The following is a 6938-nucleotide window of genomic DNA, read 5'->3' as shown; positions in this document are numbered from 1 at the left end:
AAAAGCAAAGGTTTTGTTTTTTCTTCTTTCTTGCCTCAATTAATTATCACACGACCCCCAGGACAGGAACGCACGACTGCTACAGTATTTACATATGTGCTCATTTTCATACATTTCCAATACATAAATATAAACATTGAATACAGCCAGATTCAAAACTCTTGTTTCATGTTAACATATTGGAGTCAAAGGCGGTTAGGGAGGGAATTCTTTCTATCTCTTTGTATCAAAACAGCTATTTAAAAAAAATCTATTTTCTCCATGTTTTTATTAATAAAATGTAGCATAAATGAGTGTGAGTGATGTGTGAACCTTCAGCACACAGAGAGGAATGAACGAGTGAAGTTTGGTGAATGTAAGAGCTGCTGAAGTGGAGATTTATCATCAGAGTCTGAGAACAAACTCATTGAGAGGAAACGTCTTAAAGAGACGTTTAGTTACATCACAGACATTTAGACTCTACAGGTGAATATTCACCACTTCATCACTCACATCAAGAAGACTCTACAGGTGAATATTCACCACTTCATCACTCACATTAAGAAGACTCTACAGGTGAATATTCACCACTTCATCACTCACATTAAGAGACTCTACAGGTGAATATTCACCACTTCATCACTCACATTAAGAAGACTCTACAGGTGAAGAGTCACAACATGACCTCATAGATATCACCATGAAACTTCACCACTTCATTACTCACATTCAGGAGTATTTATTGTGTTACAAGTTTTCTGAAACGTGATGTTTAAATATGCAAATGAGGCATTATCTAAAGGTAACTTTTGGTGAATTTATGAGAAATTTACAGATGTAAACAGACAAAGTAGTAAAATAAACAAGAAATATTATGGAACAGGAAACAGACCAAAAACATAAAACTGATCAGTGCATGAAAAACAATGTTTTATGCCTGTAGTGCTTTCACTTTAATCTAACAATGCGGTGTATTTAATATGCTTATACTGTGTTTTTTTGTGTGTAAAATATTAATCTAAAAAGTCCCTACAGCAGATAAAAACAGTAGAGTAAAAAAAATATCTCTAAAATGTAGTATAAAGTGTTTCATTGCTATGAAATGTAGTATAAAGTCGCATAAAATGGAAAAATTAAAGTAAAGTACAAGTACCTCAAACTTACAGTAGAATACTTGAGTAAATAGTCACTTCCCATGCATTCAAATATTACATTTAGATATCGCTGAAGTTTTATGTTATATTTAACCAGCTCAACGTCCCAAAGAAAGCAGCGAGAGATGACTTGTCGCCGTTTCCTCCCACCAGAGGGAGGCAGAGTCTAGAGGAAGCTCGGTGCATTCAGGCGTAGGAGATGGAGTGGGAGAAAAGGAAGCCCTGATGTCGAGGCCCAGCGAATGATCTGAGCCTGCAGGTGTGCGTGGTGGACCATCTTCAACAGTAAGATGGTGTGTGTCCTGAGTTAAGTTTACAGTTTTATGGAGCATCCATCAGATCACAGCCGTGCTCACCTGTCATAAGGCCTTCCTCTCTGGGGCTTTGATCTACTATGATGTCTGCTGACATGCTGTTTAATTATCGGGGACATTTACTGGAAGACATTGCACCACGTTAAGAGGACAATTGTTGAATTTGTTTCATCCCTCTTAAAGTTAAATTTTATAACTTTACCCACATCTTTCCACAGTTATACAACTTGGAAAAACAACTTTTCCATAATTTGTCCTGCATAATTAGTCGTGTTCGACTGGTTTTCCCGTTAATTTTTTAATCTTTTGTTTGCACAATGTGTTGAAGCCTTGAGGCAGACCGGCACCAAGACAAAGTGGGGTCAATACCTCCTCCAAAACCGCAGCTGTAGCTCGTGAGCCCAGGGGAGCGTACAAAGGAGGTGGGACTGGATGGACAAGTTGTGATAGTCGGTGGAGATGTGCTCGAGGCTCCTCGTAAACATATGACCCTGCTATGAACCGATAGTTGAAGGTTAACAAGGTTAGCGTGCAGGTAGCAGAACAAATAATTTTTCACAAAAAGCCCTCATTGCATGGAAATATTACGAAAGCATTATTTGCTGTTGAAATGAAACCACCGAGCCCAGAACGGCCCCATAAGGAGGCTTTGTTCTCCAGAGAAGTTTCATGGAAATGGCTGAAAGGTCCGTTATGATGATAACAAATGGGCCAGTGGACCTTTGCGTAATGTGAGACGTGCATGCAAAGTGTTGTAGTGATTGTACAGCAATAAAAGAACTGTAGGTTTGGCAGACTGGTTCCATTTATGAAAATGTATTTCCAGAGTAACGTATCTGATGAGAAAGTACACACATTCACACATCTAACGGTCAGCTACAGCTCAAAGAAAAGCAACAGGAGCTCATTCAGGCTCTGTACCAAAACACACCATAAACTCCTTGATAAGAAAGATTAAGAGTCTACAGCCATGTTAGCAGCGTGGTGAGCCTGTGCTTTGAGATAACGTAATAGTAAGTGTTAGCATGCTGACATCTGCTAACTAGCATAAAACGTTGATAGGAGTGTCCAACTTGGTTTGCGTGTGGTTAGCGTTGTGAGACGGTCATGGCTAACATTGTAACATGTGGTTAGTGTTGTGAAACGTCACGGCAAACATTGTAACATGTGGTTAGCGTTTTGAGACGGTCACGGCTAACATTGTAACATGTGGTTAGCGTTGTGAGACGGTCGCGGCTAACATTGTAACATGTGGTTACCGTTTTGAGACGGTCACGGCTAACATTGTAACATGTGGTTAGCGTTTTGAGACGGTCACGGCTAACATTGTAACATGTGGTTAGCGTTTTGAGACAGTCACGGCTAACATTGTAACATGTGGTTACCGTTTTGAGACGGTCACGGCTAACATTGTAACATGTGGTTACCGTTGTGAGACGGTCATGGCTAACATTGTAACATGTGGTTAGCGTTGTGAAACGGTCACGGCTAACATTGTAACATGTGGTTAGCGTTGTGAGACGGTCATGGCTAACATTGTAACATGTGGTTAGCGTTGTGAGACGGTCGCGGCTAACATTGTAACATGTGGTTAGCGTTGTGAGACGGTCACGGCTAACATTGTAACATGTGGTTAGCGTTGTGAGACGGTCGCGGCTAACATTGTAACATGTGGTTAGTGTTTTGAAACGTCACGGCTAACATTGTAACATGTGGTTAGTGTTGTGAGACGGTCACGGCTAACATTGTAACATGTGGTTAGTGTTTTGAAACGGTTACGGCTAACATTGTAACATGTGGTTGGTGTTGTGAGACGGTCACGGCTAACATTGTAACATGTGGTTGGTGTTGTGAAACGTCACGGCAAACATTGTAACATGTGGTTAGCGTTTTGAGACGGTCACGGCTAACATTGTAACATGTGGTTTGTGTTTTGAAACGGTCACGGCTAACATTGTAACATGTGGTTGGCGTTGTGAGACGGTCACGGCTAACATTGTAACATGTGGTTAGTGTTTTGAAACGGTCACGGCTAACATTGTAACATGTGGTTGGCGTTGTGAGACGGTCATGGCTAACATTGTAACATGTGGTTGGCGTTGTGAGACGGTCATGGCTAACATTGTAACATGTGGTTACCGTTTTGAGACGGTCACGGCTAACATTGTAACATGTGGTTTGTGTTTTGAAACGGTCACGGCTAACATTGTAACATGTGGTTAGTGTTGTGAGACGGTCACGGCTAACATTGTAACATGTGGTTAGCGTTGTGAGACGGTCACGGCTAACATTGTAACATGTGGTTAGCGTTGTGAAACGGTTGCTGCTAAGCATTGTAACATGTGGTTGGCGTTGTGAAACGGTTGCTGCTAAGCATTGTAACATGTGGTTAGCATTGTGAGACGGTTGCAGCTAAGCATTGTAACATGTGGTTACATTGGAAGCCCCGTACGGCATCATTTTCAGGACGCCGTCTGCCACTCCCCAAGCAGTTGGTATTTAACGCCCTTGGGAGTGAGACCAGGCTGGAATGTCATTCATTGTTTTTAAGGTACAGTAGGCCTATGTGGGAATGAACCAAAAGTACTGGACAAGTTGAGATTTAGACCTGATGATGGGGCTCGAATATCAGAGTATCAGAGGATCACTAAAGCTGGGCGTGGTGTCTGTGTTCGGTGTTGTCACGTATTTAAAAAACATTGTGAATTTTCCAAACCTTACAAGTGATTAAAACATTTAAACACAAAAACTCCTGGAGAATTACCCCCGACGTCTCTCAATTGTTGGCCTCTCTTTGGTCGTTTGAGCAGCTGAAGAATACTTTTGAATTTGATGTGGCCACCTTGATTAACAAATACATTTTTACGTACATGGCCTGGCCCAACATCGCATAAGCTCTGTCTTTAAGCTCTTTCTTTATTCTCCGCTCCGTTGGCACAAAGTACGTTGTGGTGGCAACACGTCACCTGTCGACTTAAAATGACGTTAGATTCAGGCGGATAAGTTGGTCTTCTGTGATCGGTTAGCTGAAATCAGACCCCCCCCCCTCCCCCGTGGAAATCGATGAAAGTGGAGGCTGAATGTCAGACTGAAGATGGATATCTGATATCAGGCGAGTCAAAACCAAAGTGTATTGAGACCGAGACCAAAGACCAACAGGGCTTCCATTGACAATTACTTGTGGTCTGTTGCTCGTTGATGGAACGATCTCGAGGACGAAAAACTCTGTAGATGATGACATGTTTCACAAAATAAATAAAAACGTAACCTGTAAAATTCATCACAATTCATCGTCTGGGGACCACGAATATCTGGACACCATTTCACAGCAATCCTTTAAACAGCTGACGAATTTGAGTCTGGACTAAATGTGTTGGACAGACTGACACACACACACACACACACACACACACACACACGCTTGTTAAAGTTAAAGCAAAGCAAATTAACCTAACAACCTAATCTAACAAATGTGCTAATGTGTAACGATAAGGATCTTGCAGAGGGGAGCCACACACTAACGACACTTGTTTATTCATAACGTGATTTGGTGTGCTGCTGATCCACTTCACACCGTTTGACTTCATTTCTAAGACTTTAATCGAGACGCGCTGAGGACAATTAGCGCCCTGCAGGGGTTGTTGGGCTCTGTCAGAAATGTGTCGAACAGGGTTTGCACTCAAAAACAAACCTGGAGTGACGAAAACAAAACCAGAAAACAACTATGTCGGGCAAGTTAGCACACAGAAATATGGAACAAATCATATGATTGGATCCTGGTTGACCCTGGCTTCCCACAGGAACAATTCATTTCTTTGAGTTGCCAAATGGAAGGCTGACTATAGCAAATGCAATGCAAACAAAGCACAAGCGGCGCATTTGCTGAACGCTTTCAGAACCAAGATACCGAGATTCGATTTGGAATAACAAATAAAGATCTCTTTTAACAGCATGGAAAGACTCGGCGAGGGCCGTGCCAGATCATAATTCATTGGAGAGATATGTGGGGGGGGGGGGGGGTGTATTTGATTGCATCATGTTTTACTTTGCAAGAGTGAGAGGCAATCTGATTTTGATATATTTGGCTGCACGAGTGAGTGTGAGACAATTGGATTAGCGATCTCTTTGGTTTGTTTGATACGGAACATCAGCCTCCTTGGTGAAACTCGACGCCGCGTTGCCGCTCCGTGTGGTCTCCATCCCGGCGCTCCTCTGGGAGCGTCGCTCCAGGAGTTATGGTCGAGGGGTTTAGACTGATCTGCTGTAAAATAGATTTGTCTCCTGGCCGCCCGCGTGTCCTCGAGGACACCAGCCGGTGTCCCATTTCAATTTTTTTTCTCCTCTACATTTCCTAGATTTTTTCTTTTTTTTTGCATCATATCCAGATTAAAGCACCATCTCTGGGAGATATACTGCCGTTGATTCGTCACAGAATAATTAGGGGAAATAAACCCACTGATCTCTTGTCTCGAATTTATAGCTGCAATCACATAGGCAGTTCTTGTTGTTGGGAAACTTGCTGCAAGCCAGAAAAACATGCTAACTCATGACTGTGAGGACAGTCTGCTTTCAGGAATCATATGAGAGCGCTGGAGGCTGAGGCAGTACGGGAAGACTGACTTTTATATTTATTAGTTGCTACGCCAACTTTTGTTTGGTCACATCTTGCTCCTTTTAAAAAAAAAAAATAGTTTATTTACATGGACAATATTTCAAAAGGTTCCTTCTATTAAATCTCTCATCCGGAGTCTGAGAGTTCAATAAAATCGAAAAAATAAAAACTTAATTTGTTCCCACGCAGACTTGTATTTGGTGTCTTTCTCACGACATAATAATGTGAATGATTTCTTACATGATTGGTGTTATCATGTTTACTTTTTTTCAAGTAAAGCTGGTGTTTAAGAGGTTATGTCGTATGTCAAAGCACAAACACGGTCTCTGTCTTCCATTAGTTCATGTATATCCAGGGATAAAGGTCAGCAACCAGTGGCGCCAACATATGACTTTGTCTGTTGTATTGAAAGTATGTTTTTACTGGTGCTGGGCAACGATTACAATTTTTAATTGCGATTAATCGCAAAAAATCCATGCGATTAATCGCATTGTTATGGCAAAGTTCAATAATGAATTCAAAAGTAGTGTATTGCGCACTTTTATTTTAAAAGTACTGCTCTATGAACAAAAGGGCAATAACATTTGGTTTGTAAAAACTTTAAACACATCAGGTTCTTTTTAACAGCAGTATTCCCTTTACACAGCAGCAGTTCTATCTCTTCACTATCTGTGCTCAGTGTGTGACTGTATGTGAAACGTTCCACTGCAGCTCTGCTGTTCATCAACACAATGCTGTAACTCCGAGGTAATGATGGTTACCCAGCGATCAAAGAATAAAGACACTTTACCCACAATTTATGTGTATTTTCCCTTTAAGTCACGAGATGCAGGTAACATGTTTTATACTTAATGTGAATATAATGCATACTTTGTTGGC

Source organism: Melanostigma gelatinosum, assembly GCF_949748355.1.
Source record: "Melanostigma gelatinosum genome assembly, chromosome: 4".
NCBI classification, from domain to species: domain Eukaryota; kingdom Metazoa; phylum Chordata; class Actinopteri; order Perciformes; family Zoarcidae; genus Melanostigma; species Melanostigma gelatinosum.
Note: the sequence above shows the minus strand (reverse complement) of the source record.